This window comes from Marmota monax, unplaced genomic scaffold (assembly GCF_021218885.2).
Source record: "Marmota monax isolate L192 unplaced genomic scaffold, Marmota_monax_Labrador192_F-V1.1 WCK01_AAM20220418_F8-fsc00227, whole genome shotgun sequence".
NCBI classification, from domain to species: Eukaryota; Metazoa; Chordata; class Mammalia; order Rodentia; family Sciuridae; genus Marmota; species Marmota monax.
Genome location: NW_026695208.1, coordinates 2,270,367 through 2,288,991, shown reverse-complemented (window position 1 = coordinate 2,288,991; position 18,625 = coordinate 2,270,367). Strand labels below are relative to the sequence as shown.

The window sequence follows — 18,625 nt, the reverse complement described above, 5'->3', positions numbered from 1 at the left end:
GTTAGAGCCATCCAGTTAACAAGCTTTTACCATTTATCTTTCTGCACATATTCTTTCCACAGTATAGTTCCTAAGCTAGAAAACAGAAAATGAGTGTAGCCTGAATAGGACGGGGCCTCCCTTAACCGCCCTGTAGTTCTCTTGCACCTGCCTTGATGATCTTTTCAGTTTTCCATTACAAAAATGCTTGCATGCACAGAAGTGCACATGCACACAAAGGCATGTTAACTCCAAAAAACATTTATAAAGGATGTTTCCCCCCTTAAGACTCTCCAGTGAGACAGAAGAGAATAATACTGAAATATGAAATGACCCTATAAAACCAATCAAATATTATCCTGAATATGTATTAAAAAGACAAGATGAGCACAGGGACTAAGAAAATAGTTCAGGATCCAAGCTTCCTAGCTCTGCTCCTCATAAGTTGTGTGACAATGGACAGATATTATTCAACCTCTGTGTTTCATTTTGTAAAATGGGAATCAAAATAATTCCTCATTTACAAAGCTGCTGGGGAGACAAAATTAGCTGACATGTGATCCCTGTGAACTCAGATAAGCACATAATAATCACTCATTGCAATGCTGGATCCACTTGGGATTAGTACATGGCCATAATTCAGTCCTAGGCTTAAAGCCTCCAAAGCCTGTGCCTGCACAATAGCCTGAGTACACACCTATTTGGAAAAGAGACAAGTGTGGATCTGTGCAAACAAGAGGAGGAAGAACTTCTGAAGTGGACATGAAGTTCCAAAAGAAGAGAACTCAGAGATGTAGAGAGAACAAAAAAGCACTTTAAATGGGGTTGATAGAGTTGACAGTGGATAGAACCATACTTATTTATAGGAATATGAATGGTCTTAATAATCAAAGAAATGGTATTTTAGGGAATCAAGGAAATGGTATAAGGAAGCTGTGGTCTTGAATGTCAGTTAGAGAAGCCTGAACTTCCTGCAGTGAACAGCTGGAAGTCAGTGCAACCTTCAGAGTAGATGAGTGAAATAGTACAAATGGTGTTTCAAGAACAATATTATAGCTACAGGACATGCCTATAATCCTAGCTACTCAGGAAGCTAAGGAAACAAGACCACAAGTGTGAGGCCAGACTGGATAAATCAACAAGACTTATCTCAAAAGAATAAAAGGACTGCTAGGGTCATAAGTCAGTGGTAGAGTGCCTGTGGGTTCAATCCCCAGCTCTCCCTACCCTCCAAAAAAAAGAGTATTATGCTGACTAGGAAGGAGCTAGGAGACTATTAAAACCAGAGAGTAAAGGACTGGAAGAAGAACCAAACACTCAAAGCATGCACAAATAAGATAGAAGATCTAAACGCTGTCTAAAATAACAGTGCTTGAAGCCAGACAGAGCAAGTGACAGAGCAAGTGAGGGAAGGCTCAAATGTGAATCTAATATTAGGTCAGTGAAGTAATGGACCCCTGTCAGAAACATTAACTAAAATTACTGGAAAGTACAAAATAATGCTTGATAAAATATTTACTCAGACCACTTGAACCATTCTTTGAAGTTGTTTCCTTAATTCTTTACTGAACCCTAGCTTTATATCAATGAATGATAAAAATGAAGTTAAACACATTAATAATTAAAGAATTTGGCTTCTATTCAAGTAGCTTAAATCAGTATCTTGGTTCAGTGATTTTTTGCAGTAGCCATCTTTTTGGAAAAGATTAGGGAACTGGAAAGTTGTCAACAATTTACCTCTACAGATATTTACAGCAGAAATTGAGTTTTAAACTATTCCCAGAGTCTTTGAGCTAAAACAATTGCTTCATTTGCTATCTACAATTATGCTGTAGTTAGTTGTATTTACACAGCATTTTTGATAAAAATCTTATGGTTTTAGGAAACTGGTTTTGATGAAGAGAGTTTACTAGAAATGTAACTTTTAAATTGTTTGTTACATTATTAAAATAATGCTTAGTTATCAAATAAATAGATGGACTGAGGATAAATGGAAATTTTTTAAAAAGCTAAATTTTTAAGACAAACTATCTTTATGATAGTGGATTATTTAGGAGGCATAAGAAAAATTAAGTTTTTAGGAAGTGGCAACTTCCTGAGAACTAGGTATAGGTATTTTTTGCACTATTATAAAAAGGAAGATTATTAGAAAAAATGTTCTGTTAGTAAATGTTTAGTAGCACTTGGTAGTTGTACCAGACATTGGAGATATGGATGCCTCCTTGGGGAGTTGGGGAGTGGAATAAGAAAATAAATAAAATACAAACTAATGCTTGAACAATAAAACAGTGAAACTTTAAATAAGTATGTAAATAGTTCAGAAGAGAAAAAAAGTAGCTTTTTCCTACCATTGTTCTAAGAAAAAGAAAAGGATCATAACAGCTATTATAAAGCCCATTTGGGGGAAATTTTAGAAGAATTTTAAGTATGTTTTGTTTTATTTTGTTTTTTTAATCTTGCAAGAGACAGATATTCACAAAAAATGGAAGACCCAGGAGAAGAAGCAATCAATAAGCAGTCTCTGAAATGTATTTTCTAACAATCAGATTAAAGATTTAAAAAGACACATCTCTCTCCAACAACCAAAATTACTTGTTAATGGGTTGTTTTTATTCTCCTATTCATTCAGATTAAACTAAAGCACACATTAAATACAAGAGGATTTATTTTCCAGAGTTCTGCCATGGCAAAAGTAATCTAATCAAAGATAACATGGGGGAATGAGCTCACTGAATAAGTCAAAAGGAAGAATTAAAGAAGCTGACAGATATTTGGGAGCCGTGTTAAAAAATAAATTGGACATGTTAAAAAATAAATTGAACTTTCATTATAAAAATTGACTTAAATTAATGGTATACTTAAGAGCCTACTTCAGAACATTTCCTTAAAGACAATTTGATTATCAACCAAATAAAAACCAATCTGCATTTCAATATATTTTGTTATAACCTAGAATAATGTCAAGAAAATATTAAAACATACCAAGATACTAAAAATCTAGCAGTTTCTGTGTCTCGTATTTATATATGAAACCTAAATAAAGTTCGGCAAAATATTTTAAACAGTGTTAAAGTAATAAAGTAATAAAAGGATGTTGTGACATTTTGAGGAACAACAAAAATGGGATTGTAGTCTCATCTTTCTAAAGAGGATCTGCAATTTGGAAGCTATTTCACCTCCTTGATAGAAAGTCTTTAAATATAGGCAAGTCCAGTAAAAGAAAAAATTAAGTGGTCATCAAAGGCAATTGTTCATATATATGATGCTTGAACACACAAAGGTGGGGAGTCATAGAGAAGCAGAATCACATTCTCCATACACTTTCAAACAAAGGAGGAAGAGACATGGTTTCTTCTCATGTTCATCCTTCCAGGTGAAGTTACCATGTCCAAGTTCAATTCAGCCATGATCAGACAAGACTTGGAATGAGATTTTTGTTCTAGGCACCTCACTTTTAAGCAGATAGATGATAAAGAAACTAAAGGGCTTGCTGACTGAAGAACAGATGAAATAGTAATTAAACTTTTTCCATGATGCCCCTATGAACAGAACAAAAACTATGATACTCTTATCAGTCAGATGTGTCTAAAGATATGTGATAGATCTTTATCAGTAGCTAGTTCCTTATCATAGAAGGTGTTTAAGTATAGTGGGTTATGACAAAATGAGGCAGAGTGTCCTCAATTTCTGGTTAGGGGTTAAATGACTCACCTTCCAGGACCTATGATTGAAAAAAACAGAAGCCACAATCCCTGACTTCAATGAAATTAAAAGTTACTTGGTGATACACAATAATAGGCATCTTTGAAAAAGTGTTAAGAATACTATGACCATCAGAGTCCAGTTAGAAAGCTGATGGTACCTCAATTTGGGTGAGTTTATTAAGAGACTATTTCTAAAAGTTTGGGCAATCTAAGTGGGTTACAAAATTACCCAGGAGCTTTATTTAATAGCAGCATTGGGAAAGGGGCATCCATTAGTTCTCCTAGACCTAAAGGCAGGAAAAGAGAGATCAGTTACCAGATGAGGGAAAGAGAAAACAGTGAGGGCTGGGGTTGTGGCTCAGCAGTAGAGCGCTCGCCTAGCACATGTGAGGCCCTGGGTTCAATCCTTAGTACCGCATAAAAATAAATAAATAAAGGTTAAAAAGAGAGAGAGAGAGAGAGAATACAGTGAGCTGTGACTATTGTCCTTGGAACTGTGAAAGGGAAAAGGGAAATGCAGAATGGCCAGAGAGTATATGGAGAGTATATGGAAGAAGAGTATATGGAGAGACAAGAGGAAAATGTGTAGCACAAATATTAACAAAACTTCACAAAACTGAAGACAAACAATGAAAGCTGCAGACTGAGATCAATTCTCTCTCAACAATCTTCCAAGTGATGCAATATACATTTCTACTGATGAGGAATCACAGGACCTATTGTTTCTCACTATCATTTTAGAGTACCATCTCTTCTACACCGTTAGGCATCATGGCTGTATGTTTCTTTGAACTAGTTCTCAAATGCAATATTTACTCTACTCACAAAGTACATGTCACAGAATCTGAACTCTAAATACAGAACCATCTATACTATCTTAGGTAATTTTCCCATATATCCTTGCTACTCTTTCCTTTATTCAACAGAGGTGCTTAGTTAACTTCTGTCAGGCACTGTGTTAGACACGAGGATATAAAATTCAACAAGACAAGTCCCAACTCTGCTTTCATGGAGCTTTTAGCTATCAATCATTCAAATCTATAAATATTTCCTGTTCACTAAGGAATCTCAGAGGTGCTATAAATCAGAGGTTGGCAAACTATGGCTCACAGGTCAACTCTAGGTGCCCTGCTTCTATAAACCATGCTTTATTGAAACAGCCATGACCATTCATTTATGTATCACTGTTTCTGTACCACTGCATTGTTGAATAGCTGCAACAGAATAGTATCACCAGCAAAGCCTGAAATATTTACTTTCTAGCACTGTATCGAAAAAAAATTGCCAACCCTTGCTCTAAATAAAATCTAGTTCTTTAAGGATGAGATTTTCAAAGACAGAACATCCCTAGGTGCCCTAGTTACAAACCATACCATGAGGAGAACTGGCTCCCTGCATGGTTCTATCTCTAGTGTTATTTTGTTTTAGTATTTTATTGTTAGAGCAGGTAACAAAGATTCGGCTAATATCTCCTATTAACAGCTTATTCTCTTCCAATGATATCAATGTTGTCTTATATCTAGACTTGACTAATCAGAGTTCTTCTATATCATAGAAGATCCTTTTTTTATGAATCAAAGCAAACAAATTTTGACAGAGGTGATTTTAGACTATCTTTTAAATTGAACAATAAAATTGATTGTAAAGCACTTAGCCAATACTCTAGTGCTATCTAAATGCAAAATCATAGCAGCAATAGAACCTTTCCTTCCCTGGAAATACATGAGTGGATACTTATTCCCCAATCACTTGACCCAGACAGCATTAAGTTTAAACTGAAAGAAAAAAAGAAAAACCAGCTTTCATTATCTGGTACCAAAAATTCTTAATAAGAAGTAATAGATCTTATGCTTGTTGTGGTTCCTCCAAAAGATACTAAGAGCCTAAGTCTGAGGTGGCTGTGGTTGAGCATCAATTTGCCATTCCCAAAACCCTTTTCTTCCCTAACAGGAATCAATGTAGCATGAATAAAATTAAACGGCACTTAGTGCACATTGATTCGCCTTAGTGCAGCAATAAGGCTTGAGAAAGATCCTGCAAAACCTTGCTTCCTGACAGTTTTCCCATACTACCCTGCAATCACCTGACAAAATATATTCCAAATGCTCAGGAGGTAAGAAATTGAGTAGAGAATCAGGCATGGGATGATAATAGGGAAGGAGATTGTGGCATGAGGGAGATACAGTTGACTTGGTAAAAAAAGAGATCTCTTTTAGATATCAGCTGTGTACATTCTATCCTTGCAAACACCATCCTGTATACCCTCAGGTAATGTCAATTCCTTCTGATATAGGTTCCCTCAGCATTCCATATTCTTTCATATCAGTTAACACAAATAAAACTGGACAACTCCTTACTTAACAGTTGTTTAATATCTACATCACTCAGTGGTAAATGAACTCCACTGATCCCATTATACCTGTTTTGAGCAGAAATCCCTATGGCCAGCACATGATGAGTACTGAAAATGTGTTAAGTGATTGTCATAAAGAATCCATGGACAGACGAGCAAGCTAGATCCTTCACACTCTGCTGGCACATAAGAAAGCTACTTGTTATTCTGAGATATGCTTGAAAATAGTAGCCAATATCTTTCTGTCCTAATATACCATAAGCAGTGTTCTAAGAATCTGAACTAAGTGCAAACCAAACCCTTGTCTCATCTCCATTAATGATCTCCTCTCTGCTCTTTCAACCTCCTCTTCTGTACTGACTTCTACCTTTCAATAGACAATCATGCTCCGGATGTTTCCAGCTTCAAGAAAGAAAAAAGAAAAGAACTCTCTGATACCCCCACCTGACCTAGCTGTTCTTACCAAGGTCACAAGTGACATCACAACCACCAAGTCACTGTTATTCTCTCTGCAGCTTTTGAACCTGACAACTACTTCTTATTTTTGAAACACTTTGCTCTGACTTTAGTGCCATTATTTCCAATCATCTCCCTACATCTAAAAATGTATCTATTTTTTCCTCAAACCATTCCCACTTCTAGAGTTTATGATTATTCAGCCTTCCAACTGATCTCTCAGCTTTCTTTAGTCCATTCTCCACAATACAACCATCAATAATGCTTCAAAATGACTTGACTTAATTTAACTGGCTCTGTTAAATAGTGACTCTGACCTTCAGCTCCGAGCATATTTATACAGCAGAATTTAGTGTATACATAAAGCACACATCCTATTAAATAGAGAAAATATTCCCTCTGATCTTATATACTGGACTGCTAACTTCTTGTATATACTAAAACATGCATAAGGTAACACTTTCTAAGTTGTTTTGTTTATTACTGGAAACTGAACTTAGTGTTTTATCACTAAGCCAAATGCCCAGGCTAGCTACTTACTTACTTACTTATTTACTTACTTCTTTATTTATTTATAAGACATGGTCTTGCTGAGTTGCCCAGGATGGCCTTAAACTAACAATCCTTTTGTCTCAGCATCCCAAGTCACTGGATTACATGTGTGCACCACCATGACCATCTAATTTTCCAAGTTTTAACAAGGCTTCTGAAATACGGTCTTTGAAAAGTTGAATCCAAATACTGGTATTCTAACTGTCATTCATGAAAAAAAGAAAAAAGCATACTTAGAATCATCAATGTGTGCTTCTAACCTTCATTCCCAAATTTTACATCTGAATTGTCATATGTAGTCCATTGTCCCACACTGAAAAAGATCTAGATGAAAGTTATCCAAGTTATCCATGGTTTAAATTGTGTTTGATCTAAAACCCTTCTACAAGGTAATAATTTTCTCGAATAAAAATAAGAGGTTGAGTGACTAGCAACTCACAAATCTCAGCCAACTCTCCCTATAGTCACATGATACCTTATAAATCTCCTGATTTTAAGTGGGGAAAAAAGTAATAAAACAAGGCCAAGAATGTGATCAATGTATGTGTAATTAACTTGATACAAATGCTGCTACTGAAAAATATATCCCGTGCACACAGAGTCCACATTACTGTTTTTTTTTCCCACCTCAGGCATATATATATATTTTTAATTTTCTATGGTTTCTAGTGGAATTCAAGACCAAAATATGTTTCTGAAATTCCAGACTATTAAGTTATTAAGTTATTATTCAAAGCCTTGACTAACTGAGCTCAAGCTACTTCTCCACACACTTCCTGCCGCTTTGGACAACTCCAGACACAACAGAACTTAATACTTGGCTTTACTCTATTTCCCCCTTAATTCGTAATTACCCAACTTCTGACCCTATTTCTCAAGTATCTGGTACTTATCCTTCCTTAAATTACCATCACCTCTAGGAATTCTCTCTGTGGCCCTCCTTGTGCCACATCATTTTATCTGATCTTCCTTATAATATTTCACCTTTTCTTTACCTTGAAAGTGTCTTGTTTTCCATCTACATATTTATTCATAGCCAACACAAGCCTGTAAGGTCCTTGATGGAAGACACCCTGTCAGTCCCACGTTTGACACGCACAGGACTTTGACAGAGCTCCTCCAGCTCTCCGGAAGATCTGATCAATGAATGATTTGCCAGCCTCACCCACGGCCTCTCCTGCTTCTCTGGGAAGCCTCAGGGACCATTTTGGCGGTCAAGCCAGGCCTGCACAAGTTCAGAGGATGGTACTTAAACAAGAAATCCACACACCTGTAGGCTGATGTTTCCGAGGATCCAACACAGATGCAACTTCCTGGTCAATATAAATGCCCTAACCACGTGCTGGGCTTCACCACTGCGAAGGTCCCGCCCCGGGGCACGTGAGAGGCAGGCGCCGCCCAGAGGTTGGGAAGGAGCAGCTTCCGGACGGTGAGGCGCCCGGGCAGCTGCACAGGGCCCGCCCTCCTATCTTGGGCTCCCAGGGGCATAGGTGTTCTTGGACGGCGAGGAAGGTCTGGGGGGGAACCCTCAATGCTACAGCCCCACAGAGATCTGGCGGGAATCAGTGCTGCCCGCAGGTGGGCGCTGGAACCCTGAAGTGACAATAGCTGGCCAGCACCCACTGCTTGGTCTGGGAGCGGGGGGAGTCCCTGAGACCACAAGTCCCAGAAGCCCCTGCGAGTCCCTGGGACGACCGGCCGTGAGCAGGTTGGCTAAGTCCCAGGACAAACCAGAGAGCCAAGAGAGGGAGCTAGGGGCACCTGACCTTCCTAAGCGGGGAGCCCCCTTGAGCTTGCTATCCTGAAGGTGAGCCTGAGCCCTTGAAGAAAAGAAAACACGTCCTTGGAGAGACGTCTTACGGAAAGACTCCACTCAAAGCCTCACTTCTAATGTGGGCAGGGCCATTGGAAGACTGATGGGAACTGTAAAACAATTTTTTTTTTCCAAAGTGAAACTAAGTTTTTGTTTCTTGGAGGAAAGTGTGCCTATTATAACATGATGTTTCTCATAATTTTGCCTTTCATGTTATAATTTAATCAATATTCTTAGTCATGTTTTGCTTTACCTCCTTCCAAAATTCCTTTATAGATTAGAATGCCAAACTAGATTCTAAACATCCTGAAAACAGTCTTTGAACTCTTCACTATTACATACAGTGTTTAGTTACTATTGTATAGAAGTCTCAACACATACTTACAGAACAAAACATTGAGTATTTCTAAATAAGAATCTGTTCGGCTTATTTTCCTAAATGGAAAGATCTTTATTAGACATCCAATTACATGCAATTGGTCATTGTAAATTTCTTGAAAATATTAAGCATCATTGCTCTAATCATCTGCGCATTTTAAAAAAGTCACTGTTTTTAAGTCTATTGTAATTTGTTTAATATAGCATTCTTCATTAATCCTGCAGAGATAAATTTCAGGTAAACAAAATTGACTTATCTTGAATTCCAAATTACCGAACATTAAATTAATGGTTTACTGTATTAGATGTTTTTATTTGAGAAGTAAAAACATGTAAAATTGGATATAAAATCCAATCATCATAATTCATGTCTTACAGAGATAACCGAGAGTCAAGTAGGGGAAATGTTACAGTTACCATATATTGCTGCAAATGTGAAATTCGATTTTAACTCCTTCTATTCATTCATAAAATGAATTGAATTGAAATCCTGTTCTGTGGCAGGCACTGGGTGAGGCATGATATTGCCTTATACAAATGCAAAGTCTGGCAATTAAAACAAATGAGTAAAAAAACATTGAAATATATTGCAATCACTGAAATCCCGTGTGAAAACTGCAGATTCAATTTCAACAAACTCTTATTCTTTCTCCTCAAGACTTAGCTAGGTATCTACTAAGCTAAGTAAAAATAACAGTTTTGTTTGTGCTTCTAAAGATGAAGTGGTATTGTAGTTTAGAATGTTCCCCAAAGGTTCACATTTTGAAGGATTAGTTCCAGTTTGTGGTGCTATGGGGAGGTGGTGGAAATTTTAGGAGGCTGGGCCTAGTTGGAATAAGTGGGTCATTGGAGGCATAATTTTGAAGACACATTTTGTCCATGGACCTTCAATCTGGCTATCTTACTCTTTGCTTCCAGTCATCTCTCTGCCATGATGTTCTGCCTCACCCAGGGTCCAAAGTAATGGGGACCAAGTGGCCATGGAGTAAAACCTATGAAACTGTGAACCAAAATAAGGCTTTTCTCCTTTATGTTGATGTTTTCTCAGATTGTCACAGTGACCAAAGGCAGATTAATACAAGTTGTTATGGATTTTACAAAAATATACAGTAGAAAATAACTGAAGAAAAATTTAAAAGTTTTTGCTTCACTCATTCCTAGTAAAATAAATAAGTAATCAATGTATGTTGAGTAAATAAATAGATTTCAGATATCTTAACATTAAATTTTGTCCTTTCACAAACTACTTTTCTAAAAAAGCTGTAGTTCATCTGTCTGAGCTATGGCACAAATCACCTTTCAAAAGGAATTTATTAAGAACAGAGGAAGGTGAAAATGTACAAAGGTACATTTAACAGCTTTTCTACTTCCTGACGTTCATCACATTTAAATGCAGAAAATTTGAATGGGGCTTGCGTAGGTTTGCAGAATACAATTCTTAGAAAATCATACTTCTTCAGTGTAACATTTTCAGGAAAATTCATTAAGTGATAGTCTGTAGTAAGTAGAGAAAATTTAATGATACTATGTATGAATTTTCAGAGTTCATACAAAGGCAAAAAAGAAAATAATTTACCCCTGTGCAAAATATAAAAGTTACAAAAGTGAGTAGTAATTTATTATTAGCCAGCTTAATGTAAACCAAAAATAAGTAAATTGATAAAATGAGTTAAAAAATGTAATCAAGAAAAAAACCAATTCTAAGATGGTTAATTTAATTATGAATACCAGAAAAAATGTCAAATTGGGGTATGAATTTTTTAGAGTTTAAAAATAACTTGTAAAAAAACAATTTGCATTATTTTATAATACAAAATCATGAAAATAGTAGCCGGATATTCTGTGAAAAACCAAGATGTATCATCAATAATTCTAGGCTCACACAGGAGAAAATTACTGACTCTTTGTTCAATTCACAAAATATTTATTATTTTAGGTACTACACATAAATAATAAAGCCCCTGACCTCAGTGATCCAATAGCTTAGAAAGAAAGCCAAATTTCACCATCAGATGTCATAATAAAAACTAGAAAAAACTGAATGCACTTACTATGTCAGGTTATCATGTACTGTTTAATCCTCACAAAATACATAAGGGGCAAGTACTATTTTAATCTTTATTTGACATTGAGAAACCTAGTCAAATCTATTCATCCAATGACACTAAACCTGTTAATGTTGAGCTAGAACTTCCACCCTACATTGCCTTTCCTCCAAAGTGCCCAAACTTCACTCCTTCACTCTAGCATCCAGGAAGCCAGCTTTTTCTTTAGCTGTTGCCCTTTAATTCAGTGTCACAAGCTCTCTATTTAGGGTGTTTTATTCACTAATGTCTTAACATCTTTGATGAAATCTGAGATACCTAGCTCTACAATTCTTCTACCTGATACATTTTGCCCCTCCTTTTAATTCATATTCACATTAGCCATCGCTATTTTATTGGCCATATTTTCTTCAAATTGCTCTTCAACAAAGTACAACATCATTAGAATTAACATTATTCCACAGAATATTGAATATCATCAATAATTCAATTGCTGTTAACAAAAAATTTAATTTATACTGTCATTTATGTGATTGTTAACATATTACAGATTACAATTTTGGAAATTTTTCTTATGTTGTCAATATTACTAGTATCTTTGCTTTAAAAAGAGCAAAATCCATAAAAGTTTTCAAGCGTTTAATAAAATGTAGGAAGAAAACGTGAAGTGTATGTTTTAACGTTCTTAATTTTAAGCTTAATACTTAGAATTGTTGAATAGTGGAAAGATTTAGAAGATGACTAAAGTCAGGCACAGTGACACATGCATATAGTTCCAGCCTCTTGGGAGACTAAGGCTGAAGGACTGTGCATTTGCAATCATCCTGGGTAACTTAGCAAGACTCTGTCTCAAAAAAACAAACAAAAATGTCAAGAAAAACAAAAAATAAAGCAAAACCCAATATGATAGGGAACTTTTGCAACTAAAAATTACATCTATTTTTTACATCTCTTTTTAATATTCCTAAAATCATATTCATGCAACAAAGAATTAAAGAATTATTCACTTTAAAAATATACTTTTGGTTTCTATGGTATCTATATTATAAAAATTATAATTATCTGTACTTTTAAAATATAAGAGTAATAAAATTTTTTAAAAATTCTTCACAAATATAAGTATTCAGGTAAACTAATGTTGAATTTTGGAATATTTTTTATATTATATGATATAATAAATGCTCACAAAGAAAGATAAAGCAAAAGACGTGCTGTGAAAAAAATATGTACTTGTAAACCATCTAATTTAAATGAAAGAAATCTAAGAACAGGATAGAAATATCAAGACATATTCAAAACCAAATGCTGGTAAGATCAATATTAAAAGAAATGCAAAGAAAGTTGATTTAATGATAAAAAAATTAAAGAGCCAGTATTTTTGGTACTATTTAATGATGGCGGTATTAATCAGTATAAAGCACCCAGTGTAAAATATTTTGTTTAAAAAGGAGCATTATGATTATTTAGGGAAAAATAAAAATTCAACAATCATATTGAGGGGAGAAAAAAAGCAGAGTACTGGCAAATGTATCAGTGGAAAAGTATGGTCCTAACGGGGTAGATGCAGCATTCTAGAGATGATTAGGATATGTAAACTGTACAACAGTCACTAATATGGCATTATGTAAAAATGTGGATGTGTAAACGATGTGATTCTGCAACTTGTATTTGGGGTAAAAATGGGAGTTCATAACCCACTTGAATCAAATGTATGAAAGATGATATGTCATGAGCTTTGTAATGTTTTGAACAACCAATAAAAAGAATAAAATGGTTACAAAGGTTGTTATTAGAACTACCAATGAGCATAGAAAACCCCAACCCTTATATTCTTTCATCCAGCATCATATCTGTTTTATCTTCTGTTGAGATGATTTTATCTTTTTTTAAACAATAAAGGAGCTTATATTGTAATAATTATGAGCATGGGTTCTGACTAGACTCTCAGTTTTGAATCATACTAGCAAATGAGCCAAGATAAATTGCTTGACTTTTATAAGTTTAATTTTCTAATGTGTAAAAAGGAACTAAGATAATTGAACTTGTATTAAATGATATAATTTGCACATAACTCCTTATTGACTGGCAAATACTATTTTAAATAAATATTAGCAATTATTGTTGCTTGAGTTCCTTTCTCCCTTGGATAGTGCTAATTTTTAGCAACCCCAAATATAAATAGATTAATTATAATATATGTTGCTATGATTTCTCTGTCCCTAGCAAATAAGCATGGGCAACTATTTTCCATAACAAAACCCTAGATTCCATTATCTTCAGTAAAATGAATTTATGAGTGAATGTGGGTTTTGCAAAGGAATACAACTTTTCCCATATACCTTTCCTAATGCTTTCCCCATGCATTGTACCCCCAAATCACATTAAAAACCACTGCCTTTGAACACAACTGTTTCCAATTAAAATTTATTATAGAAAGATGCAGTATAGACAGAAAAGATATCATAAGCATCCAAAATAAACATCTCACTCCATTGTGTCCTTAAAACATAAATTTTAAACAGCAGTTTAAGACAATTTAAAATGCAATTTTTAATCAAAGAAAAGTTTGGTTAACTGGTGTGTGTGTGTGTGTGTGTGTGTGTACAAACACACACACACATATATATATACATATATCATATGCAAAGTTCAGAGGGAAGAAAAACAATCCACATAGTTGTGTTGAAATGAGTTTTACACATTGTTTTCTGCTTCATCTTTTGTTTGTTATTATTTAGGAACAAACATCATTCAAAATACTAGTTAAACTCTAAACCTGGTAGGTGAAGACAAAAACAAGTAATGGTATCTATTGTTTATTGATGCCTTATTTTTTCCTGAGGATTTTATAATCTTCATCTCCTATAAACCTCAAAACTTTATGAAGTAAATATTCCTTGCTTAGCATATATGAAGCCCTATGTTCAATTCTCAGCAATACAGAAAATTAAAAAAAGCATTCTTATTTTATTTTCCCTACATTAACAAATCATGCCCAAAGTCACCCAGCTATTTAAAATAGCAAATTGAGCTTTTACTACGTTTCTGACACCTTTATATCTTGTCTAGTCACTTTCTGGCCTCAATTTTATTTCCTCCAACTGAAGCAAGATCCCTTCACCCCTACTACCACAAACACTGAAATTACATGATTATCTTCTGGTTCCAAGACCTACATCAGGCCCAACTTTCTGATGATCCTCTTTCAGGGCTAGGTGAAACACAAGTGTATATCTTGGCAAAATTAACTGCACCCTAAAACTATATGCCAATGTATTCTAGTTAGCCAGCTTCCAGTTATATGTAAAAAAATTATTAATTTTTTCTCAGTGGAAAAAATTTCCTTTACAAATGGCAACAGGCATTTTCTTCTGCATTTACATTATATGAAGTAATAAATACACGTTGTTCTTCATGCTAACTTGGAGCTAAAAACATGCCATTTCTACTTTCACTATTAAAAAGGCTGTGATATCCTGGAAAAATATTGGATTTAGAGTCAGAATACCTGGGGTTTAATCTGTATTCTGCCATTTATTGCACTGTAATCCTGAGAAAATCACTTTACCTCTCTGTAAAATAAAATAAAAAAAAGATTTGGGCAAAATAACCTTGAGAATTCCTCACTGTCCTGAAATTCTAATTATACCCTAGACTATAATTTTTGACTGTATCCAACATTCTCTCTTGATGCTTCTCTGTAACTTGTATGTTTCCTGCCTTTTGTTTGTTTGTTTGTTTTTGGTCTTAAAGGGTGACATACATGGCCATTCTAAGAAAAAACTCTCTAATTGTATAATGTGGATTTTGTGTGGGATTTAAATGCATTTTTTTAAATCCATCTTTAAGAAAATTGGTATGTCAAAAAGCAGGCTCTCTTGGTTACTTCTGGTGTTATATCAAAATGTTGCACCACAAAGGCCTTGGATAAAACTGAGAACCCTCTATTCATTTCTTGGTAGCCTAGGCTGGAATACTTGTTGGACACCTATATGGAGCCATTCAAAACACTAAGCAAACAATGAAGAAATTTCCGCTAAAGAACTCAAGAGTTTCTCTGGGAACACAGATGAGTTAACATTTGTTTACAGTGTAGCTTGTGTTCTGATGAGGGCCAATACTGGATGCCATAGGAAACATGGGAGACAATACCAGACTCAGTTATGGAGAAATAGGAGTGGGTTGTTGTTGGGTTTTTTTTGTTTGTTTGTTTGTTTGGTTTAAGAGGAAATGCTAATGTTGGATTCTGACAAGACAAGTGAATATAAGTCAAAAGAGGTGTTTGCAAAAGTGCTCAGTCAAATCCCAGGCTTAAAAGATCCTGGTATTAGGCTGGGGATGTGGCTCAAGCCGTAACACGCTCGCCTGGCATGCGCAGGGATCTGGGTTTGATCCTCAGCACCACATAAAAATAAAATAAAGATGTTGTGTTCACCGAAAACTGAAAAATAAATATTAAAAAAAATTCTCTCTCTCTTCTATCTTAAAAAAAAAAGAAAAGATCCTGGTATACCTGGATGTGCATCAAAGTGTATCTCTTGGTAAATTTAAATTGTTCTGTCTTTGAGAAAGAAATGTTTTCCAATTCCTATCCCTCAGATGTGTTATCAAAATAAAGTGATCTGTGCTGGTAGATTAATGATATCTGAATCTTCATTTTTCTTACCTAGTCCTCAACTCCCTGCTGGAAATATTATCTCCAATTATTTATTGTGAAAGGATTTGGGGGCCTTGTAAACTCATCAAAAATTATAGAATTCTTATTCATTCTAATTCTTATGCATCCTTTCTTGTTACTCTCCTTAGGTTGAAAATCAGTAGCTTTTGTTCATGAATAATAATTCATTTTAAGAGTTAAAACTGTCTGATTCTGTATCTTGAAATAACTAAAGCTCTTTGTCCTCACTGATTTTAGTATTTGATTATCTTTCAGAAATGTTACTCTATTGAGGACTGCTTTGTAGAGTATCTAATGCCTCCACCAGATAAACAAATTTTCAAGTCCCAGCAGGAGGTGAGTGTTTGCCTTTGTGGTAGCTCATCAGAAGCTATTGTCTTCATCCTTTTTCTTGCTTCTCCTTGCAATTCTGTCCTCAACCAAATCCCTTCCTTTTGTTTCTTGATTTGATAGGGCATGTTACTGCAACAGATGCAGCAACAATGTGAAAATGTATTTGCACAAACTAAAACTTCATTAATAAATTTTTCCTGACCTAACACTTCACAAAATTGCCATGTCTCCAAATATTATTAAATGAAGTCTCCGAAATCCATGGCGATCTTCACCAGTTTTGCATGGGCTCTGCTCCCTGCCCTACAGCTTTGCTTCAGCATCTCTGTAGATAAAAGGAATACAAAACAGGAAAATGTTAGCTGAATTATTTAAGCACGTGTCTTAGAATTAAGAAGGAGTAAGAATATTCAGGAAGCAAAGTTTTTAATCAAATCTGTGGAAATATTAGTATATGAATGTGTTGCTCCATATAAAGCATTCTCTTTTAAAAATAATTACCATTTAAAATTTTTTATGAAACAAATGTAGTTATTCCTCCTAGAAGGTTAAGAAAATCACTCACAGTTTGTATAAAAAAAGAAGAAGAAATAGCAGTGGAGGTTGAAGAAGCTGGTGATATTAAGGACTCATTTATTATTTTATTGATTGTATTAATTCTTGTCTCAATATGTTTAGAACATAAGTGACAAGACAGAAATGCTCTATGGGAACAGCAAAACCCTTCTTAAAATTTAATCTTACTTGAAGCTTGAGGCACACGTATATTCTATCCAATTAACTATTTATTCCTCTACATGAGAAATTTAAGAGTTACAAAAGTCCTTCAGCCTTATACTAAATGGCTCAGCCCTGTGGTTAAAACTGAAAATTTTACAATCAGATGATTTCCACTCTGATACAAGTTTTGCCCCTCACTGACTGTGTCACCTTGGAAAAGTGACTTAACCTCTGCATGTCTCAGTTCTCATGTCTATAAAATGAAGATTATAACAGGAGTTTTGCAAAAAATCAAATGAAAATATTCTCCTAAAGCACTAGCATCATATTTAGCATGTAGAAATATCAAATATGTCAATTAGCATTAAAAGATAATTAGGAAACATTAATTTTCTTGCTATGTTCAAGACTTCCAGCCAAATGACTGTGGTACTTGTACATTCAAATCATCAGCAATGTGAGAGGGTGAATGTTGTGTGTGTAGGTTAGAGGAAAAAGTTGATAGATTCATTTCTACTTTTAGACCATAAATGACTCTATAGTCAACTTTTTTTTCTGAGAAATACAATGTCATGGTTTTGTTTATTATGTTCACATGCAAAAGTTTAGGTTAGAATTCCAATTTGATTTTTTCTAAATTTAGAATAGAACAACAGAAAATAAAATTAGGTATAAATGTTCCATACTTTAAAATTTATTGCCAGAAGCATATTACAAATGAATGGAAAAATTGTTATATTAAAAATTCATAACACATTAAAGTTTTATATTGCCTAACTAGCTAATTAATTTACTGAGTCAATCTAAAAATATAAAAATTATTAAATATGAAATATGATCAGTCATTTATTTTTATTATTGAATTTGATATGTTATAATTTTCTCATTTGTTTTGAGCTATACATTAAGACAAAAATAGACTCAAAGAAAAATGTTTCTATTAAAATAAGCCTAATTTTTAAAGTTGGGCCTTTCATATTTTACTTTGTAAATATCTACTACACAACACTGAATATATAATGAGTTTTATATATAAAATATATAAATGAGTTTCCATCTAAATAGAGTAGACTGAAGAACAAAGTAAAAAATATAGTCAGATGAAATGAGATGAGAGTCTGTTTGGGGAACTTTTAAAACTGGACCCATATTAATACCTGCCTTGTCAAAAGCTTTGAATTTTTAATTATATTTCTAATTTTGCTGCATGAAGCATGCCTATCTTAGCTTTTGAACAATCAGCTATACTACCTTCTCCTGGTTCCATGTTGCCTCATCCATAAAAGATGACGATAATACTGACCTATACTGTTGAAAAACCTTTGAATACCTGATGGGGCTTATCAAAAAAAAGCATAATAGATCCTATTTTTGGCCTCCTGAATAAAAATATCAGAGTCGGGACCTGGGATGCTACTTTTAAAGAAGCCCGTATAACATTCTTATGCTACTAACCATTGAAAGTCACTGGTCCCCAGGATCCCCATTAATGACTGAAGGAAGTGAGCTGCTGGTTAGCATCTATCAATGTGACTGGAGCCAAGGTATTCTTTCCTCTGGGAACAATCAAATAATTTTCTAAAAATGAAAAAACAAAGTAATTTTTAAAACCTA

At 34.5% G+C, this 18,625-nt stretch overlaps 1 protein-coding gene across 1 annotated transcript in view; it reads right to left on the bottom strand.

The window, feature by feature from the left end:
- Positions 1-8,412, bottom strand: part of Mei4 (meiotic double-stranded break formation protein 4) — a 198,573-nt gene extending 190,161 nt beyond the window's left edge. The window contains exon 1 of the mRNA XM_046430445.2: positions 8,315-8,412. The gene's annotated coding sequence lies outside the window, so the exon portion shown is untranslated. The remainder of the gene's footprint in view (positions 1-8,314) is intronic.
- Between the last annotated feature and the right edge of the window lie 10,213 nt (positions 8,413-18,625).